General features: G+C 40.6%; 1 long non-coding RNA gene across 2 annotated transcripts in view; it reads right to left on the reverse strand.

The window, feature by feature from the left end:
* Window positions 1–24,364, reverse strand: part of LOC143901476 (uncharacterized) — a 130,265-nt gene that overhangs the window by 77,764 nt on the left and 28,137 nt on the right. For both annotated transcript variants that reach the window (XR_013258088.1, XR_013258087.1), the window contains exon 4: window positions 22,675–22,886. This is a non-coding gene — a long non-coding RNA (uncharacterized LOC143901476). The remainder of the gene's footprint in view (window positions 1–22,674; window positions 22,887–24,364) is intronic.

Genomic DNA, 24,364 nt, shown 5'->3' on the forward strand with positions numbered 1-24,364 from the left:
AACTATCTGTGTGTACGAGGAGACCGAGTGGCTCCCACATATCTCGAGAGCAGACCTCTCTCCTACTTCTCTCCTCTCCTCCGCGTTCGCTCTAAACTGCAGTCGCTTCTCTCGTGTGCACGCTCGCGCGTTCCCTCTATCTCGGCTCTCCTCTCTGTCAATCGGTCATTTGATTGCCCTCGCCACACCCCTCCCCGTCACCGCAATCCCGTCGAATTAACCCGTGGAGTCAGAATCCGTTCGAGCACGAGGTGAAGTAATGGTCGGAGAGACGTTCCCACTTGGCCCGACGTGCTCGGTGGCGCGTCGCCCGCTCGTGCATCGGGATGTCTTTCGTCTTGCCGGAGCATTTGCCACTTGAATGTTAAAGAAGAGACCGCGTGCAATGTTACTTGGTCGCGTCAATGCCAGCAAACTGCTATGTTGCGAATAATGTTGAATTCAAATGAAAAATTATTAGATAAAAAATGTTCGACACGCATTCTAAGAGAAAACGTATATTTTCCATGAGATTTTTGTCAACAAAATTAAGTTAATCATGCAGTTAATCATGAAACTAAGTGTTATACGCAAAAAATAAATTATGACTCCATCAGTCTAGTCTGATGGTTCAAAGGAAGTTTCGAACTTCATCGACAACAAAAATTGGAGAAAAGGGTGCGAAGTTCGCTTCAACCGTCGACCTCGGGTTCGGTGCATCCACCCCCTGCATCTCTCGCTTACCGCCCCTAGATGCGGACGCACCCCGAGAGCGTTTCGCGTATTAGTCATTCCTGGCGCAGCTGGGATCGGTCCCCCCGGGGGTGCCGGTCGACGTTTCCCCCCTCCCCTCCCGCTCGCAGTGCCAAATCAATCTCGGCTTATCCTGCAGGAGGGTAGTTGGACTACTACCGACCGGTCGGCAGAGACCCCATGGATTTTTGCCGTCCCCCGCTACCTCTCGCGCGTGGTCATTGGTCCAGGAAACTGGGCTCCCGCCGAGAAATAGCGACCGCGTCGCACTATCGAACCACCAAAATCGATCGGGGTGCATTGATAATGCCTGCCCGATGGATAGTTAGAGCCCCGCCAGAAGCGACGTGTGACAAGCACTATTTTGACCATTAGAGAATATCGTTAAAGGGCAGAAATCTTTTTCATGTCCTTTTGAACAGGTCCATCGAATAATTATTTATTTCGTTATATTTTATATATTATTATGTCACAATGTAGTTCAAGAAAAAAAAGTTTGTTTATTGAAACATATATGTACTACTTTAATAATATTCTGATCGGCTTTTCAGTTATATTTTTCAAGTTATACATACATCGTAGTAATCTTATATTATTGGTAGAAGTAATTATAAAAAATATTTCATCCATTAAGAATATATTTCTTCACGTGTCTTATATATCATGATGTAGAAAATTTTCTTTTTTGTTTTGTTAGTGTGACCTACTTTGAAAATTACGGATCGAGAAAACTATGGATCACTCACCAGTCATATAACTATCTTAAAAGTAATAAATAGAAAATGAAAAGACGCGCACACTCGGCGCACTATTAAAGTATATAGGAAATTAGAAACGCTCAGTCAATATAGATAATAAATGGATCACATGGCGGAACGCGGTCAGTTCCACGTAACTTATCCATGAAGCATATCACTGAGACCCAACTGCGATTTTTCCCACATCAATAACCGACTCTTCGAACTCATAAAGTTTAATTTAGGTTTCTTCAAAGAGATTCCGCCTTCGTCGCGTCTATTGAATAACGACACTACTCAACAATATCAAATGTATGCATGAGAACTTTTTTTTATTAAAACTTGTCTAGAATTTAGACATAAAAGCAATAACATGTATGAATATCTACATACATATAGCAAACTTTCAATATTTATAGAAGCAATTCTATAAGCAAAACAATCACTCCCTTTAAACGAAAAATTTTTCCAGAATTTTAATCATCTTGTAATCAAATTATAGATAAAAATTCATAGTTTTTGTAAAATAGAAAGACGTAAATTCTAAAAAGGCAATTTTTAAACAGATATATTTTCGAGTGTTGCAAATTTCGCAGAGTTCCTGGTATATATTGACAATAATTAGACAATAATGGAATTTTTTCATGTACAACGTATACATTACAATTGCTGGATGCTTAAAATCCTAAGAGAGAGATTAAAAGATATAAATTTTCTGTTTCAAAAGGTGATCATTATAGCGTTGAATGGTTCATAACATTATGCACTCTCCAAAAAGATATATAATAAGGCTAAATAATCGATAATATATGACGCGCTTTAAGAAAGATACATGCATTTCATTTCCTCCAACCATTAACTTCCCATCGTTACTTTAATCATATATAGCAGGGACAGTAATCAAGAGCATTTATCTACATATCCATATGTGAACTGTATAAAACATATTATAAAAAGGTTTAATTCAGCTCTACTGTAATCGTATTTATGTAAATACGATATAATCGCGCGTCTTTAAATAGGTCCTCGAGTGGATAGAAACGAAAATGGAAAAGAAAATACATAGACGGATATTCCTATCTTGATAATACGTTATTAACGGGATAATGACAGCGACAAGGCGAGCGACATACTAATAAAAGAAAAGTGCAAAAATGAGGAACGTATTACAGCCTACAATGTTCCTCCTTGCATGCGGAAGATACTTTCGTTTCCTCCCCGATCCTGCTGGCGTCGCGTCGCGGTTATTAACTTAAATAGACAGTAGTTGAGATGATTTCAGGAAACGAGGAAAATTAAGTGTATCGTGCGCTTTTGTTTTTACAAACAGGCTGCTTCCATATTATTATCCTGAAAAGGCAATAATAAATGCAAGTACCAGTGAAAAATCTCACAGGAAGAAATCCTTAGATCAATTTTTCATCGACAAACACTTCCATCTTAGATCCGCAGGAGCTTCCATTGAGCTCTAAGTCGTCGATTAAATATCGGTTAAAGTCATCACCGCATTACGAATAAGTGGGATAGTAGCAGTTGAATCTAATGATGTAATACTCGATGAAACCCAATCTTATCGCGCGATGCGGATTTTAACGAGTCTCGAAGGAGTTAGCCTATGATTTCCGTACATATGCTTCCTCCTCTCTCTCCCTTCTCATCCCGGCGCTCCTCTATCGTTAATTTAAACACGCTCCGGACGATAGAAAGGCAACCAAAAGGATGATACCAAGAGAAGAAGAAAAAGAGAAAAGAGTCACGAGAGAGGAGGAGAGGAATATGGGCTTGGAAGAAGGAACCTCTGCGTGACGTCGACGTGCCACTTTGTCCGCGCGTTCGCGCGTGTCATTGACCGACATGCAACGCTCATTGGTGGCTGGAACGAGCGGCACGATCGCACGAGATGAGAACGAGAAGAAGACGAAGGCGAGGAGAGAAGGTGGAGATGACGGCGGCCAGTAAACGGCGCGGAGGAGGGGGGAAGGGAGAGGATCGGGAGAGAGAGCGGGAGGACACTGCTGTGGCTAATCTAAAGGGACGACCCGCGGGGTACGTCGTTCGCTAATCACCCTGATGAAGCTTGATGGACCGGCAGCAATTGTTTCGAATGAGACCTCTTCGCACGCTCGACTCCGCTCGAATCACCTCTTCACTTTTCGTGCCGGCCGGCGCGACGATCTTCTTGGCCTGGCCGCGAGATGCAACCGGCTAATTAGGCTAACGGGGCCTCGTTGGATTTTTGTACGCACGAGCACGAACGTACGCGCAAACACTCAATTTACTAAAAACGTCCTGTATGCAATCGTCGTATATAAGTCGCTCGTATATACGGTCCGCTATGGATGGCAGAAAAACATTCAGCACGCGCTGATCGTTGAACGTAACTTGTTATGGAAAATAAAAATGTACTAATACGTTTCTTATGAAGGCAGAGATCGTATCCTTTCGTTAAAATGCAAATTATGTTTTCATTAAATCGATTAAACTTTCCTTTAACTTCTACGTATTAAATTCAATAAACAGAAAAAATAAGCAAAAATAAATCGTGAAATAAATGTCTGACAATTGAAAAAAATTGTTTAGTAAAAACATTTTTTTATGAATTTGTGACGCCGACACACAAAAATTGCTGTCTATAATTACGGACTAAAATAAATTATTTCTCCATTCTATTAGAATCCGTTTTGTCTAACGTTACGGAAGAAGTCCGCCAAATGATATTCATGCAAAATCTCCCGTCCATCTAATGACAGAGGAGAAACATTGACGGATCCATGATGACGGTCAGTTGATCGATCGATCCGGCAAGAGACCGGTACATCCTTCGTCCGTCCGTACGCAAGCAACGGCGTCGATTTCCAGCTGCGTGCCGCAATTTATAATCGTCGATCGAATCGACGGGTCATTATTCTCTCTCGCGAGATTTCATCCGCCGTTCATTTACTTTTTTTCTCTCCTTTAACGAACTTCGCCGCGACTCCTTCCGCGGAGAATATCCGAAGATCGCGGAACTCCTCCTCCGACAATGCGTTTGACTTTCCGGACAATTAAGTGTTGACCGAGGTGTTGACGAAGTTGGCGATGTCATTTTTGCTCAACAATACGCTTAATATAATATGAACACTTAAAATAAGATATCTTTAAACTTTCTTTGATTTATTATCATGCGCAGAATATAGAAACTATTTTATTTCAGTGAAAATTAAAAAGCTTGCCTACACTCATTTTAAAGTGATTTAATGTCAAGACTCGAAGAGAATAAATATATGCATATCGAAACAGGTAAAAAAATTACTAAATCGACGTAACAGCAAAATTAATATTTAAATACATTTTTTCTTTTATTATTTCGTCGAATTTTAAAATTTGATAAAATAATACAATAAAAATATTAGAGTTTAAACTTTAGTATTAAGTTAGTTTAATAATTCATTTGTTTTGACGTACATATTTTATCATGCTTGAAATTACTTCAAATGTTAAAATAATAATATATTCAGAAGTCATATTGTAGAAGTGCAAGGATATAAAAACTAACACTCTGATGTCAATATGAAAAAATTCCAATTACATCATTAATTCAACTTTTGCAGTGAATAACTATGTGTAATTCTCTGCAAAACAAAATGACGAATCACTCTTGACTTGTCTCCATCGTAATCTCGCGGATCAACTAGCAATTTCGCGAATATCCCGTATAGGGTGAACATCGCCAAAGTAAATTCGTCACGGATTCGCGGCCCGCACCCGGTTGCTCCCACGTATCCCCGGACAGCGTTGCACGACGCATAATCGCTGGCACAATGCCGCCACAATGCCGCCACCGAGTTGGCGTCTCTTCCCCCTTTAGAGTCGGAAAACACAAGCCGGCTCCGAACCGGCAATCGGAATTACACGGCGATTTTCGAAGCGCGGCGTCGCGAACCGATCCGTCTCGCGATGCGCGCCTCGTTTTCCGAGTCGGTAGGGTGTCAAGGGTTGAAACCAATGACCGCGATTCGATCGTCCTCCCTTTCACGTGCACCACGCCCTCAAAGGGGCAGTTATATAAGCTATTGTTGCATCGGCGAAAAAAAATATATATGAACCGCGCGAAATTGGCGCTCGGCGTCAAACGGGGGATCAATTCAGAAAGATTTATTTCATTTTCATATATATGTTTTTTTTTTTAGTTTTGGAAAATTTAAATAACTATCGTGATTTCTCATGCTGCATTGTGCTCAAAATTGATTTATAAAAGCAACTGTGACTTTGATTTTTTTACGTCTAAACGTAGTAAAGTAATAACTTTCTAATAACTTATCGCAGAGACTAAATTCTCAAAGTAGAATATAAAAATAACAAGCGAAGTCGGGTATATATGTATGTAAAGTCGTGAGAAAAGCATGTGGCCGAGTACGGCCCTGAAATTACAGATAGGAATTACAGACTCGGCCTCGCGGCAACGATCTCTAACGAGATTCGTTTGTAGTCGGAGAACGATGGCGACGATCTCAACGAGATCCTCTTGTGATCTACGATCGCGCGAACATCTCGGAAAGAACCGGTCTTTGTAGTCTGACCTATTGCCGGGATCAACGCGCCCGATGGAAAAGTCATCTTGGAAAGAACTATCTCGTTGATCTCTCACAAAGTGCGAATATCGCGTTACGTGAATTATGCTTATTTCAGTATCCCACTCATCACGACGCTCTCGCTTTAATTCATTACCGCATAATTTAATTAAACGAGAAGTTATCCATATCGTTAGACATTTCTCCTTTGATCCTCGCGATTTCATAAGAGAGACGTAATATATAGCTTATCGAATAAATAATTGTTATTCATCGAAGTAAATTCGTCATCTGCTTGACACTTACCAGGTTTGAAAGACTGGACTGAACCGGATTTAATTCGCTCTAATGACGTATTATGTAATAATTCAGCATGCAAGGAGAAGATAGGGTTTAAAAGTCCATACTATATAAATATAAATCCACTATAAGCTACAAAAAAATTGATAGAATACGCGGTGTGTGTATAATTGCTTATCAATAGCTTTTTAAAATAAATTCTACAAACATGCGGTAAAAATACTCGACCCTGCATAAAGAACGAATCATCGACGAGCGATGCGCTATCTCGAACTTTTGACGTATATATCTATATGCGAAACCAGAGTTTCGCGCGTAAAGCGAAACTGGACCAGCAGCAGTCGCGAAGTTTCAGCCGCCGCGGTTGATTACTGCGGCGCGTATCTTATCTTCCGGTAGACAGATCTGAAAACTCATCGCTAACGGAACGACGGTTCCAGTGCCAGTTTTGAAAGACACGAGTCATATTATGCTGGTGGAAGCGGGCGCGTACGCGGCAAGAGAAATGGAAAAGAGAAGAGGGAAAGAAGAGAGCACCCCTTGGATGAAAGAGAGAGACAGCGGAAGGAGAGACAGAACGCTCTCTCGATCCCGCGGTAGAGGGTGCAAAAGAGGATAAAGAGAAGGGTGGCGGTGGTCCTCCCTATTGACAACGGCTTTCATCTTTATAATTCAACCCCTCGCAACACCCTCGATCCATTTTGCCTTCTCTACCCCTGCGCGCCGCGCGCTCTGTGTGTGTGTGTGTGTGTGTGTGATGCTTTTTTACCATCTCTCTCCCGTTCCGCATGTCGTGTAACACATGGCGAAGGCGGACTTATACGCTCTTTCTGGCCGCTGAAAAACCGACGCGCGGTATCCCTCTCTGTTTCGCCATTATCCCGTCACCGTCGCTGGGTTTCATCCGAGAGAGAGATATATATATAGCAACATTTCCACACAATTCGATCCGCACCGGAGAGATTCTAATGGAAAATAATGTTTTCCTCTCTCGAGACAATTAGACCATTCCCTGGTAACACAATATTTGCTAATTTCGGAAATCATATACGTTATACTTTTCAATTAACTGTCCATATTGTGGAATATGTATAATTGTGCTTTGTATCTGACTTGTATCTGACAGTGCCAGACTTTGTATGACAAAACAAAATATAAAATTATTGTATACAAATATGAGATAGCAAAAATTTAATGCATGACGCATATTTCTTTAAATGTATATCTTAACATTTATTTATTTTATTCTCAAAAAATATAAAAATGTCTAGATATATATATAAAGATATTTATATCCTTGTTCTGTAATTTATAACTGAGTGAATTTACCGTAATATCGCGATGCAATGTAATAATATTATCATCCTCTTATGCAAGCGAAATGTGCATCAAGTGATAGGGCAATATGCCAACGCGGCGAATTATACACCATAAAATCTGATGACAAAAAGAGCGCGCGCGAGTCCGCTTATGCGCGGCGCATAAACAGGGTCTTACGAGACGCCGTGTCAACATCTGCAGCGACGTCAGTCATCATTGCCAGTCATAATGCGCGATCGCGATTGCGACATGATCCATGAGTCACGTTTCAAACGTTCAGGACATGTTGGATCCTGCCGACCGCAGACAGGAAACTGGGCGTCGGTCAATTATTTCGAAATGTTACGCATCTCGTCATGTTCGCTTAACATAGATTTAGTCATCAGAGTATCGTTCGACGATCCGTCCAGGACGAGATTCTAAATCGAATTAAACTAATTGCATGGTGCGCATTTAAAAAAAAAATCATCCCTTTGTTTTGTATACTGTTCGTTCTTCTATTCTAAAACGTGAATTTAAGATTCGGATGCGCAAGTGCTTTAAATATCAGTTACATATATTATACTGCGCTTGAGATCGTAATGAAGAACGTAACAAGCCTGCAAAATCGACAGATCGCGTCAACGAGGATCATATGACGGGGGAAAAGAACGAGCGAGGCAAAGTGCCTGAAAGGAAATAGCGATCTTTAAACAAACCGTGGTTTTTGTATGCACTTTTTCCGACAACGTGCAGGGAGGTCCCACGTGTACCACAGCCCGCGGAACGTCCTGCCTGTAAACGTCGGACCTCCTGGAGTTTACTGTCGCAAAGACGCACATGCATGCTCGTTCAGGGGAGCACATGTAACATGACTCTGCGCATACATGCACCAGCACCATTCTCCGAAAATCGAAATAATCTAACGAAAATTTTGTAATTAAAAACTAAAAATTATGCACAGTTAGCTATACAGAATGGCAAAATATAAATAATATAACACATCTTAATTTCAACTTATACTTCTAGCTTTATTATTCAGATGTTAAAATTGATCAGCTTTCAAGTATGGAATTAAACTTTGACAGAAGGAAAGTTAATCTCAAAGATTTTTTGCAATATCCCCACATTTATCGAATATATTCGTTACGAAACTACCAGCTATTTTCCCTATCCTCGCGCAATGCCGGTTTTTCCACAATTTTTCGAAAACCTATGATGATAAATCTGTCCTGCGTGCACGAGGTACTGAACGCATCCGTGTTGCATCATGCGTGATGCCTCATCGTCGTCAACGCATTTTACGAACGCGGACAGGTTCATGGAAAAAGCGGTAGCGGGACGTTGAAACGAGCGCAGATGGTGCCCCGTGTGGTTTACGACGTGGTACGGACCCTTCCATATGGGGATGATACCGTTTAACCCACCCTGGGGACCTGCGAGAGTGTCGGGTGACGTATACTCCGCCGCGCCGCGTCGCCCTCCCCTCTTGTCGGGAACGTTCCTCCATTTTTACGGGCGACCCCGCGGAAGAAAACACCCTGATCTCAGGGTGTCGCAGGTTGTGCACTTTAGGGTCGATACACTTGCCGTTACACCACCATCCTGTCTTCGTGCGACACAACATCACGTTCGTCGTGACGGAAAATTCAATGCCGTTCTTCCGAAACTCGTCGACTCGTCGCGCGCAAAACTATTCCTCGCGCGAAAATAATCGCAAATCGCGCCTCTCCACAGAAGTTTTTTTGTAAGTTTAATCGTGAAAAAGCTGAATGCGTTTTTGATTGCATTCGATATAGTAATTTTTCTAATTTTTTTAATTTTAAATAAATTTTACTCAACTTTAACTTATAGTTTACGTTTCCAGATAATTAGTATCGACAGCAAAGTGTCGACAGCGAAAGAATAGAAGATAATTAAAAAAAGGATTTGAAAGTATAATTAAAAAATAAAGAATTTTCAAATAATTAAGACATAATTAAGAAATATTCTCGAAATTTAGTTTTCGCATTTTGTAGTAATATTTCAATCGCAGACTATAATTTAAACGAAACGTAGAGGTCGTAAGTTTTCTAAAACCCCCGCGTGCCATCAAAATCTAATTCTTTTCGAACCACTGTCTTAAAACTTCACAAGATCGTTTATCACTCACGACCAATCGTTAACGTTCCTAACTGCTGTTAGAGCGGTCGTCGAGACGCAACGTCGACCCACGCTGGTGGGTATCGGCCAAAATTTCGATGCTTTCTTCGTCGCCCGGAAACCAAACCGGCACGTATACCGCGTAGCTCGTAAATCATCGAAAAATACTTTCCAGATTTCGGGGTTCGCTGGCCGGCTCGAGTTATGACCACGTTGTTGTATAATTTAATGATCTATTTTGCATCTACACCGAAGCGTGAACATAATAACAGGAAAAAATCTCAATATATTCGATAATAGAGTCGACTATCGCGATAAATGCCTGAAGATTGATTAATTATCATATTATTTCTTTTCATATTTTCCAAATAATGCAAACTACATATGCCAATGTTAAGATATGGTTATATACAGATTAGATTTCTTGACTAATTTTCTTTGATAAAATAAGTTAAATAAATCGTCGCAAAAATTGTTTTCAGATTATGGATAATTAAAGATGATTTTCGACAAAATTTAGATAAGACTCGTTATATGTTATATTTAGTACATAACTATAATTTATATACTAAGAAATTTAAACTATAAATATAATTTTAAGAACGTGAACTACCTATTTGAAAAAAACATCCTTCCATAATTTTAAACAGGAATTGCTTCTATATTTTTTGTATATAATAAATTATTTTTTAATCTACTAATCAAAATAGAATTAAAAACAAATTGAACACTCGATAATTAGAAAAGATCATTTTTTATATCTGCACCGTCTTTTCTGGTCATTTTTAATACAAGATAGCTTTCATACAAAAAGAGTGACAGCCATGTGGCCGGGAATGTGATCTCCGCATTGTGTTTCGATCGAGAAATTCCACAGCTTCGACCACGCGAGGGGTCGATACCTGTTGGAAACGATTCACTGGAATTTAAACGTGTTCAATGTCCATCCTGCGAAGGGTCGGAAGAATCCACCCAACATTTCTGAAAGACTTCCTCCTCTCGAGGACGGTTCCTTTCTTTGCACCTGCGACAACCTAAGTCTCCAAGGTAAATATATACGACTCCCTGTTTCACTTCACCTATCGACGAGTTTTAGGACACGAGATCTAGGGGGAGTCGATTTAAAGGAACTGAGTAGAGAATTGGAAAAACGTGAAATAAGATATTTATCTATCATCTAGTAGTAACAACGCAATTTAAATATAGAACGATCTCAGTTCTGCGAATTGATTCTCTAGATCTCCTATCGTGATAATTCCATCATTGTTTTAATTAAATTTTTCAGATATTTTTATGAAGAAAAAATTGATTCAATATTCGCCGAAAAATCTACTAAAATCGAGGCTCTTGAAATATTGTATATAAGAATTCGACGTATATACCTAACAATATCACAATTATGCGACGGTCGCGTGAAAGTTTGGCGGCAAAATAGCGCGTCGACATAATGCGCAACTTCGGCCGCAGTTTCCCCGCGACGTTTCACAACCGTCACTTGGACAGAGATCGACGAGACGCGGCGCAAAAAATACAATATTACAAAACTTCTTAATCGTGGGATATAAACGCCACAATTTCGTGCCATCGCTCGTATTACAGAGAGAGGACATTATGGAACTGGAGACGGGAAACCCTGGAGGAGAAACGTCATTGGCTCTCTCGGGAAAACTTATATTCTCCGGCAGGCTGTGTGAAAGGTTACCCCCATCACGCCGAGGGTGAATGCAACACACGTGCGTTTCTTCGCCCGTTTCTCCCTCGCGCGCGCTTGTCCCTCGATAATTACTTCTCTGACTTCTTTCACAAAAAAGTAACGACTTCCTCGCGACAGGTACTCATTTGTCTCATTTATTCCCCCTTCGCGCCCATTCGCTTTGCGTGTGCGAAAATCTTATTCACTTGATCCAGAGCCATTTGTATTCGTCAATATAATCTAAAAGCGGTATTTCTTCTTTTATACGCATAACTAGGTGCACGGCATAACATATTTTCTAATCGATTAATTTATTATTTATCAATTAATTATAAATTATTTATAATTTATAATTTGCTGAAATGCGCTTGTAGTATAATCAACATAAAAGTATAAAGTAATAATTTACGTATCAAGAAAAGACAGAAAATATAACGATGTTTAATATATTCGCATATAAATAACTATTTTCCTATAACATGTTTAAAAATGAACAAGCCTTCCACTTTTCAAATATATTTTAAATACTATCCATTTTATCATATTATTATCTATATTCAAATTATAGAGTCAATTATATAATCTCTGAAACATATTTTTCTTATAAAAATACAACATTATTTTGTCACCGAAAAATTACGCATATAATAATATGACATAATTTTCATTTAGTATCTCTTATTTTCGTTCCCACATACTCGATGAGGGATACGTGTTAATACTTTCGAAAGAAACGCGCGAGTGGTTTCATCGATAATCCATTTTCTCCGAAATCTCCGGTGAATATTGAAAGTACTTCATCCCGCGGGAGATACCGACCATCGACACCCAATCGCCGAGTAAACTCGACCCGGAAGAAGCGGTTATTCTTTTTCGCAGCGCGAAATGTATTCCGGGTGTATCGCGGCGAGTTCGTTGGCATCGCAAAATCAAGAAAACGTCGCGGGCGACAGGTGCTTAAAGGCCTGTGTTCCTCGCGGCGTGTCGCGGCGCACACGTACATCCGGGGTAAGTGCACGAACCGCTCGGTTTCTCACCGGGAATACGTAATCCCGCGACACACGCGGGCATACCAATTCCTCCCGTTACACGAAATACCGCCGGAGAACCAAGGGGCCACGAGGTATATCTATCCACGCTCTCGTCAACGTCGGCGTCGGCGTCGGCGTCGGAGTCGGCGAAGTTAAGTGGGTCTCGAAATAATCGGACGCGCGTTTCGCATATTGATCGAGATTTCCGTGCCTCGTCTCGCCAGACGCCACCCAATCGATTCGATCGAGATGTGTCTCGAAAAGACACGCCACGATAATCCATCGCGGAGCAAGTATTAGACAGTTCTCCGAACAATCGACTTTTCCTCAGTTCTCTATTGGAGATGAAATCGCTGGTATTTCGATACGCTAGCTTTAATTCTGGGTTACTTGGATGTTCTTCCGTTATTGCAGACACGCAATCAGTGGACATTATTTTCTAGTGTAGCATAAAATTATATCGGTCATAATTTGGAAAAACTGGCAAAAGTTACCCGTTTTATTATTAAGTGTTCAGCTATTAACAATTCAGATATAGCACCATGTTCAAGATCGGGACATAAGACGTCTTAAAAACATCATTAAAATGTCTTAAAGATGTGTGCAGTCTGTAAGTTGAAATTTATTAAAATTAACGCGAGTAAATAATAGATTTACTAAATAAATGTGAAAACCTGTCAAATTGATTTACTAGATTGGTCGGTATCGCCGAGCACTTTCCCGCGAAAGGGAGCGTATTTTAAGCGATACGTTTTTCGATCCGACCGCATCAGCGACGACACTATTAACGGTAATAGTGCGCTGGTAATGTTAACGGCGTAGCGGGTGTCGCAGACGAGTTGGAAGGAAGAGCCACCACCGGCAGCGAGGGTGGCGGAAAAGCCTGGTGCCGAGGGGTGCGGCGCGGGCGGGTGGCACGAACGGAAGCGAAAGGAGAACGTCGGAGAGAGGGAGCGGAAGGACTCGGTGCGCCCGGAGGCGTGGGTGGAAGCTCGAGTCGAGACGACGGTGGGCACCGCGGGGGTGAGCGCGGACCGGGGGAGACCGGAACCGGAACCAGGGAGCGCGCAGGAACACGAACAGACTCGACGTCGACGGTGGCGTCGGCGTCGGCGTCGGCCCCGATATGGCGGAAGCGTCGCGTTTGCCGGAAGTCGCCAAGGAAATGAAATGCCTCCCAGCCAGGGGAGGCCGCCCTTCCCACCCCCGTGAGTTTCTACCGCCCACCTCCCGCCGCCCACCGGAACCGACGTTCCTCGCCAGGATTTCCAGAGTTCTCCTCTTTCTAGGGAACACAGCGATGGCGCGGTGGGGGACGGCGACGGCCGGGGGAAGGTAGGTAGAGAGTGAGGTAGCGTCGAACTTGCGTCAAGTACGAGAAAACGGGAGAAGGGTCTCGAGAGACGTTCGTTCGCGCTTATTTCAAGAGACATGAAAATAAGAAGAGAAGGAAGAACGTTATTGATGCGTGAGACGAAAAAATATGCGGACTTATTCCTCAGTCTAGCTCAGTGATTCAAGCCCAGCATCAACGTATATTAGCGCATAAACGTGAAATTTTATAAAATATCTTTCTCAATATCTACAAATTAATCCTAATCCTAATCGTCGTCATTTTCAAAATGTAAGATATACTTTCGCTGGATGATTTTTCAAAGAGTTCTATACCGCTTTCTACCGCTTTGATTTGCATTTATCTAATCCAATAACTAAAATGCGGAAAAAGATAGTGACATCATAATCTATAATTGTCACTTTTTATGACGCTTCGCTTCTCGGTAACAACGCCTGGGGTATATCGGCGAACGTGATGACGCCGCGCGCGCGAACGAAGATATTCCGACTTCCGTCCGTGCGTCCAGGAATTTCTTCCCGGAATAGTTCGAACGCCGCGGCGGTTAATCAAGTTCTTCATTCAAATTCTATCCACGGGGAAAAAGGGAAAAAAAGGAGGGAGGTCGGTCAGAGTCGCACGGCCGCGAGCCGAGTAACCAACTCCGATGACTCGTCGTCGATGTTTAATGGTAGTCACGGCGATAACATCTACCGTGATAATGGTGATGATGGGTGTAACCATCGCTCATATTTTACAATTTCCTTCTTTCGCCGATGGAATTCTTCACGTTTTGCCATTATATTATTTATCTTTGGCAAATTTTGATTGCACATTATAAGATTAGTTTTGGCACGATATTGGGCAAACTATCCAGCTGTTTTTTCACTAATAATGTAGGCTCAATGATATAAAAGCCTATATATATATATATATATATATATATATATATATATTTTTTTTTATAAACTTCGCGCAAACACTTGTATATCAGCATCCGTTTATAATTTCGCAAAAAAAATATCTATAAAATTATAATAGTTCAACTTACATTTGTCCGATTAATCGCCGCCAGTTTTAGAACAAGAGACACAGTTTGTATTTTATATAAAAAGTTGGAAAAAATTAAAAGGCGGTTCATAATAGCAAGTTTATGACGGCTAAGCGAACTATCATTTATACCGTCAAGCCCCACTGGCGGTTACTTACATCGCCATTATCTAAATAAAAGCAATAGCGCATTAAAACGGTCGTCGTGCAAAAAACTGTCGTTGTCGCTATTGCTGTGAAGAAAGAAGAAAACGTCACGCGACGTACACGCGGCGCATGCACTCGCGTTCGTTTAAAGAGTCGTGTTCCTTGCTACATGCTACATGCCAGCGCACGGATGACGCGTTATTTTCCGATGAGATTATTTCCGGTTAAGTTCGCGTGATTCTGCGTCGCGTCACTTCCTCCTCCGTTCCAATCGTCGTCGTCGTCGTCGTTGTCGTCGTCGTCTTCGTCTTCTCCCTCTTCTAAGTAATTTTTGCGTCGGCTTCGTCGTCGCTCATTGTCGGACTCATTGCGCGAAATTACGTCATCTTGTGGAAATCGTTGCTGCTTCCTGCGCGCGTACCCGAGGCGTAGCGAAAATAGTTTCGCGCGAGCTCGTCGTAAGTAAGAGGGAACATGAGTTAATTCGAGAATGCTCTTAACGGGCAAATTATCCGTCGCAACGAGTGGCAGCGACTATAAAAAGAACTCGCCACGAGCGTTACGAACCGAAAAAAACGGCGCAAAAGTTTTTGTATATATGTACATATATATCACATAGTAAGGTGTCTCCATGTAATATATTGTGTTAATTATTAATTTCATATACGAAGAAGACAAAAGATATCCCAAGATTGTCGAAATATCATAGAGCTTTAAATATAATATTTCCTTAGTTTTTTTTTTATTATAGATAGTTGATTAAAATGCAACAATCTGTATTTGTAACGTAACAAATTTCAATAAATAATAAACTATAAATTACAATACAACTTTCATGCAATTTTCCATTTAAAAATCCCCTTTTCAATAATTTTAAAAATTAGGGAAAGCGTGATCACATACACACACACACACACACACACACACACACACAAATTGTGGGCATCTTACTGCAGGGCAAGATATCGTTCATTTTGGATCTTCTCTTCCCACAAGATCGCGGGCTATACAATTGCGAAATTGATAAAATCGAGCTTTTTTCGCATGCGCGTCAAGCTACGGTTGGACACTTCGATCTTTATCTCCAGAACCATGCTGACCGCCTTCTTCTGACGCACGGGAGAGTCATGAGCGATATCGTGAAACGGACGTGCCGATGACACGATAGCATTATTCGTCGTAGCACGGTGCTCCGTTTCCTCGGTATCGTCGAAAAGCCCGCGGAGACTTCCGGTCGCGACGGAACTCCGGCGCTCACCGACCCTGACCGACCGTGAGTCGCAGCACTGGCAGCACACACCCGTGACAATTAGTTCCAGCAGTGATTCGGTTCCCACGCGGTACGATCAGGCCTATTAATAACGTCTTCCGATGTAATTTCCCTGCCTAATCTAATCTTCGGCCTTCCATCGATCCTCGCGACTTCAGCGAGCACAAGACGAACGTCGAAATGTTATAAGCACGCCTGACCCGAAATTTCTAATATTTTATTTATAAAAGAATTTATAGTTTTAGAAGACACGGACTCCAATTAGTCGTACAAATATTCGAAAATTAATATGTTAAAAATCATGATTCTTCAGGAGAAACAATGTAAAGTTTTTATACTTGTTAAAAATGACGAATTTCTTGTTTCATCGTTTATTTAGTAACTCTTTAAGGGTAGGCAGTCGCGTTCTTTTGCATGATTTATACGGTATGATCACTAAAAGAATAAATATGATGTATTATTGCAATAAAAATGTGGAAATATCTACTTCTCCATTAAACCATGCTATTTCGAAGTATATAATATATGCCAGCTTTTTAATACCGCATTTAAGATATGCAACGTCCTTGACTTGAATTCAAAGAAAACATGTTGCAGTAAATTATGCATTCCGTATAATTGCAGTCAGCGTTATTCGCTGATCTAGTTTATTTTAATCAAAAGTTAATATATCGGAAAGATTTTCACGTGACAAGCCTCGAAGTTTCCAAGTTTGATCGGATAAATCAAATGTCCAATGCTCTCATATCGTATAACCGCGGTTAGAACAATGTATCCATTTGAGCGATATCGAGTCCCGCGGCAGCAGCTGGAGTTTAGTGCTACAGAGTAGAACCGACACGTATAGAAAATTGAAAACCACCACAAAATGGTAGCGTATCAAGCTTCAATGTTGCGCCAGAAAATCGATCCTAATATGCTTACACGATTAATACGAAATTTTTCTACTCGCCGCCGCACGGCGAATGAATATTTTACGAACGTCCGTGCAACAGAACCTGTTTAATACGGACAACTTTTCGCAGATATCGGCAAGACGCCGCGCCGCGCCGGACGGATGTCATAACTCGCGATAATTATAAAATGAACTCGCCAAACCGCCGAGTCCGTTAAACAAGAGGGAGAAGGCAGGAAACGATCGCCGGATATAACGAGAATTCACGATGCTGCTCCGCGGTAAATAGGGATCTCGTTCGCACAGCGTCAGTAATGACATCAATTCCGCGCGCGCGCGCACGCGCGAGCGCGGATGCTGTCGCGGGAATAGGATCGGTCTGTTTTTAGCGCAGCAGATTTATATTATTGATAAATCGAAAAGAACGAAAGAAGCAAGCTGCCTACTTTACACGCGAATGACTGTTACACGGCGGACACTAATAAACGGTAATAGACAGGGCGGTTAAAGGTGCGCGTTTTAAATAATTGTAATAACGGAGCCACGGCGAGTCGCTACTGTTAACTGTATTAAACGAAAACTATATGCGACTTCGGAGGCACTTGTGTTATTCGCCTTTCACCGTTATCGCGGCATACCTTTTCAGGTGCGAGCTCCGTGTCTCTGGAACCCGGTAAAGTATTCGTGAAATATTAAAGCCTCGCGATACAATTATTCCAATTATTACGATTCTAAATATAACAAATGTAATTAAACTCTAACGCCCCGAGGCTAAAATAATCTTTCCTTCGGAAAAGAATGCTGAATTCCTAATTAATAGAAATTATTAACGGAGACACTTTACAATATTATAATCTCTGTCAACATATTTAATTCAACTCTCTCTGCGCGTAACCTGCTCTTTAAATTTTAAGAAAGACGTCTTTTAACGTGAAACCTTTAAAGTGTTTGATGCGATAAATAAAATTTTAACGGTCAAACTGATCGCGATGATAAGCAAAGAATGAATGTTGAAATTATATTAAAGTCGACGAGAAAATTACGACAGGCGAATTATTACTTTAAAAACGCCAAGCGAATGATTGATATCTGGAATTCTTCAACAGAATAAACAAGAGCGAGGTGATTAATTTGTAAATGAGAATTTATCATCTTTAATGTACTTTTTATTCCGTATACCCTTTTTAGAATTAATGCGCGAGCCATTCCTGAAAGCTCTTGAAACAACGTGACGCGTGTTTTAACGCAGAAGCAAGATATTGTCGTCGACATTTCACGCCGGCTCTTTATCTTGACACCCGTACTCTCCCGCAATTTGCAATTATCATAAACATTTTGTACGTGCTTGTCCGCGGCGCGGTTTTATCCCCTCCGGCGTACTTTAGATATCCTTTCCAAGAAAATTAGTCCTCATTGACGCGTGTTGCAATCGTAATAAAGAGTTTACGACGCCCGATTTCTTTAAATCAGATATAAGCAAATGCTCGTTAAATTATTAAACCGTTTAAATGCCAACAGATGTATTAACGCCGCTTTACAAAAATTGACCGACGATCGAATGTTTTCATAATCATAATTTAATCTTGACAGCGAAATGCGTTGCACGTTATACGCATCGAGTATTATAGCGATATATCTGTATCTCATTTAATTTTACAATCAATGAAACATCCATAAATATTATTACTGCAAAGATCGTGTCCACATTTATAGAATTATCTTTATTTACTCATACATATATTGTAATTTACGAAGAAAATTAATGTACATGTGATTTTTATCAGCACAGAGAAATACACGAAATAAAGTTTGCGAATAATTCACACTCTTCATTCGTTTCTGGTTGCGATCAATTCGCGAACTTAACCAAAAAGAGGCTAGTTCGAGAGGGCTAGAGCCTAATGAAACATATTCTGTTTCATGTGTGCAGCGATTTATTCTTTCTCTCAACGCGATAAAAATTACATTTTGCACATCTCATTATCGCCGATGACAGTTTATAAAAAAATAAATCGAAAGGTTTTCCACTAATCAAAAAAAAAAAAAAAAAAATTGTGCAACGCGTTTCAGAATCAGAGTAATATTGTTATTTTATCGCGATATGGTATATCGATCCACCTGAAATTTACATACGTTTAGGATATTATAGAAATCGCTTCCTCTATTGTATTATTGTGACATACTTGCTCCAGTATATGTTAGAGTAAAGCGGTGAGAAGTAGCGGGATCTTTAGTGCTCAAGATTAAAGATAAGTGGCGTCAGTGATATTATCTAATTCAAAGCTCTATATCGTTGAGAGAAATATATATGACACGTACGAGTTAGACTGATTGCTCGACCAGTGTGTATTTTTATTGACTTTGACATAATTTCTTCAGAAGTATTTTAAAACGCAAATGTATACTTTTTAATAGATAATTTCTCTAATTTATTTTTTTTGTCCAAGTAAACGTAAACATAAGCAAATAAGAAAACATGAAAAACAAAACATGTGGCGACATGTTTAAAAGTGAAAAAATGTTTAATTAAAAAACAATCTTAGCAAATGACTAAAAAGAAGTCGGCAAAACAGTACAAAAGCAATGACGCAAATAACAAAACTATCGAAAATAATCTACATTTTCATACTTATAAAAAAACCTAAGAGATGATCAATTATGATTCCCCGCTTTACAATCATTTCCGGGTGTCGAGCATATGGTATACGGCTATATCAACTGCGTTTATATCGTGAATCACGGGAGGAGAAAATTATTCGACGCCCGTAGCTAATTGTAATCACTTAATTACGTTACTACGCTTTGTTCGTGCGCTCGCTCCGAGCGCACGAGTGCGGGATCGCTGCGTTGACCGCGATCGATTATCTCGATTTGGTTGCGGCCGCGTGATTAGAATACCGATTAACCGTGATTAGACGTGACCGTGGACATTCCTGCCGCACGCAAATGCCTGTTGGTTACAATGGTGTCGAACAACAGTGTGTTATCTATACGGCGGGCACCACGTACGTGAGTGCGTGCGTGCGTAAGCCCGACCGTAAGCCCGATTATGCGCTTACCCCTAAACCGGCAATGGATACAGTGCACAAAAAAATTTCTGATCGGTATTGGGTCAGGTATTCTCCCTCGTTTTTATTTTACAATATCAGCTCGACATTATAAAATATTAAAAATAAATAAAGTGATATATAAACTAAATTATCATAAATAAATGTAGAAGGAATATGTCGATATTTAAAACTAGACGTCCTACTAGCATTCTTTTGCAGAAATGCAACTTAAAAATGAGAATTTACGTTTTTTTTTTTAGTTATCTAAATTACGACAACATATTCTCATTATTTTGTCAATAGTTCGTAAAAGAGATTATCTATAATATCCTTCAGCATTAAAGGAATTGGGAAAAGAATTTCATAGCCTATTCGCGACAAAGTTATATATAGAACGATGAGACGGTATTATATTATAATTGTTCATCTCTTAATATATCCAGATTCCTTTGTTTAGCTAAATCTCTTGTAGAGCGGACCTATTGAGAAAGAAAGAGAGAGAGAGAGAGAGAGAGAGAGAGAGAGAGAGAGAGAGAGAGAGAGAGAGAGAGAGAGAGAGAGAGACAGACAGAGAGACAGAGAGACAGAGAGACAGAGACAGACAGAGACAGAGAGACAGAGACAGACAGAGACAGAGACAGAGAACGGAGAGACTAAGGGGATCGAGTATTAATAGAGACTCGGGCGACTGGAAGCCGGAACTGAGCAACGCGTACCTCCTCTTCCACCGCCTCCTCCATCGAGAGAAAGAGAGAGGTCGCCTTATTTATAAACGGCCACTCTCATACTCGGCGCGGCGGCCCGCCGGCCGCGGCTCCCACGCTTCCACGGATGCATTACGTGGTGCGCGCACCTCGAGCGACTGCACCCCTGACGTAATGCCGGCGGCGCGTTTGTTTAAAAAAAAAAGAACTCATGAATGCATTATTATTTAAGCCGACTTTCTCCGCGTCCGCGACATTTGTGCGCGGCCCGATCTCGGTGGCGTCTTATCTGGTGCCTAACAATAAGCTGATGCAGATAGATACTCCATTTTTCAATCGGGAATATTAAAAATCAAACGGGAAACAAGGTAACTTACAACGTCGATTTATGAAGGAAAATAAAAGATCCTTGGCAAAATCGAGACAAATGTAAATGAGCAAAATTTAAAACGTTTAATTTATACGACTTGGGTTAAATATCGGATCTACTTTTCAAAATGCGTTATCAAAATAATTGAATAAAAATATCAGGAACCAGCTCACCCCGCGTATTCTTTTAAAGCTGCATTAACTGCATTGTAATTCCTTCATATTTTGTTAATGGATAATTATTTTTCGTTTTACAGAGTATATTCTTCACCATCAATTTGCAAACTTCTCCGTTCAAAACGTTGATAAGAGAACGCATCTAACGATTGTTATCGGAAAGTTAGTCGAGTGCTACGGTTAATTGCTAAAATACTTAGAATGAAAATTAGGAAATTAGAAAGCAACGACGTCGAGCTTTCTCATTTGCATTTTAAGAAGAAATCTCTTCGGAGAATGCCGCGGTGTAACACCGCGATATCTCAGGGATCTCAAGGCGAGGCGCGTCTCGCGTCCTCTTAATCGCGATATCGGGAGAGAAAGAGAGAGAGAGAGAGAGAGAGAGAGAGAGAGAGAGAGAGAGAGAGAGAGAGAGAGAGAGAGAGAGAGAGAGAGAGAGAGAGAGAGAGAGAAAGAGAGAGAGAGACGGAACTGCCCGATGTGCCGTTAAGGTTTCGAAACAATCCATTCCTGAGTTTCGTAGTACGTAGTATTAATTACGACGCGTTAATTTCCCGAGTACCGACCGCCCCGATCTGGCCCGGAGGTCTTATGTCATTAGCGTGTCATACTTTTCACCGTCCGGACTCGCACTTTCATATATACCCGGCAGTAATGGCGATTGAGACGCGGATAAGCACGCGTGTGCATAACGGGCTCGCGGTGTTCTCAAGGCTGAAGAAAAACGCGCGCGCTCTGTCTATGCACGTACACACAGTGAGAAACGCAATTTATAGATAATGCACAATACAGTAACGTACCGTTACAACCGGTACTCGGCCTCGACGTTACCTCACACTAATGCCTCTCGCGCGCTTTTCGCCTATCAATTGATACTCGCCATGTCTCTTTTTGAAAATGCAGGTTGTCCCACAATACTCGCGCTTGTTACACGAAATTTTAACAATGTATTTTTGGGGCTTAATCATCCGGAATTAATATGGACAGATAGACTATATTAGTATATATAATGTTCATTAAAGGCAGAATAAGCGTATCGATTAGGAAATTACCAAATTTTGTCTCGACACGATTTAAATAATGTAATATAGAGGTAATTATGACACAGTTTAAAAAAGAATCGTAATAATTAAGATAACGGGCGCGTTTTAATTCCGCGCGCAGCAAATAAAATAATAAATAATGAATCACTCACCCCCCATGTGGTTGCTCCGCCGTCGTCCGATATGCCTCCAAGGCTTCCTCCTTCCTTCTGCTCCTCTCGAATTCCTCGTCATTGCACAACACTCACTCGCGAAAACGGAAATACGAAATACACGAAATATTAATAAATACGATCGCGATATATCACGGCGGGTTGAAGCATTCGGACAGGCAGGATTCGTGCGTTGCTCCGCGTTCTTGATCCTGTAATGAAAAATTACATTCAAGTCGCGATGTTGTAAAAATGTTATATTAAAGGGAATAACAGCGAATGAAACAATGATTCATAATTTCAAACTTTTTCTTTATCGCCTCGATTTCTACTTCGATAAACGAATCGCACGATGCGTCTGCTTGGATAATAATTTTAAGTTAGCCTCGGTACGTTTTATGAGTCGTTAATTCTAGCGGATAATTAATTGCACGGACAGGCAATAACTAATCGTTCGCAGAGAATAATCGCGTTTTTTCCCGGTATACTTGTCGCGATGGAATCTCGGGGGATAATAACGCGACGCGCCCGGGATGCCGTACTGCCGCGTTCGAGTCTCGCTGCCTGAGTGATAACGAAACGACCTTTCATAAATAGCGCGCTGTACGTCGTAAACAAAAAAATGTCTACCAAGGCCAAGACCTAGCGTCCAACCGACTCAATGAAATATAAATCGTATTGTAAAATAAGTGTATACGCTAAATATTCCGTATCTCAGATTTTATAATAAATGAACGATGTATCGTTCGGCTTTCCGTTACAAATCAGTTCGAATCAATCACATATCACAAGAGTATATATTGTACAAAGCAGCGTGTTGCCTCGCGTTGCCGATGAAAGTGATAGGCAAATAGCACTTTAATAAGTGTGGCGTGAAAAGATATTCCACATAACACGAAACGACAGTCTTTGATCCTTTATTTCTAATTCTTGCTTCGAGGCATCAGCAAATCGAAATATATAACTTCAAGAACTCCTACATTGCAGGCCCGAAACATCCACGAAACGGTATAGTCACGAGAATTAATTAGTCGTGATTAGATAAATCTCTAATCGATTGTGAAGAATGAGCGTTTTAATACGAAGATAAAATGCGCTACTATCTAAGTACATGCCTGCTCAAATATCGAAATGCGAATGGTAGTGCGGCGACCTTGTGTACGCAACAACGCGCCGCGCCGTACATAATTACGAAAAACGTTCACCAATCGACTTAATTTAATTTTATCGAGAATACTCTGTTTCTCGTGCGAAATTATTCTCGGCGAACACGCCATACATTAAATCTAATGTTGATCTGAAGAATACAATTTATCTTATCTCGATCGAGAAAGTATTTACGTAATTTCCATTACTTCCTGCCAAATTTTTACGCCTCGAGAGAAATGAAATGTAATTATAGTGACTTTGATAAATCAAGAATTTTTCCGGCGTGATTTTAGTGAATCGGAAATAAAATTCAATTTAGCGCGCGATTTTATTCTGAGATGTAAAAGATAATGTGGTAATAAATTATTTTTATTTTTAAATAATTTTCATTTCCCTATTGTTTAAAAAATATAAGTATATTATTCAAAAAATATTATTCATAATATTATAAATTATAACGTTATATCTCGACGTTGCGATAGACATGTTTAAATAATGAACAATATTCCGGCCGGTGGTGGTGGATCGATAACGTCTGCAG

The sequence above is a fragment of the Temnothorax americanus genome, unplaced genomic scaffold, assembly GCF_048541705.1.
Source record: "Temnothorax americanus isolate GAGA-0224 unplaced genomic scaffold, ASM4854170v1 Scaffold34, whole genome shotgun sequence".
Lineage (NCBI taxonomy): Eukaryota > Metazoa > Arthropoda > Insecta > Hymenoptera > Formicidae > Temnothorax > Temnothorax americanus.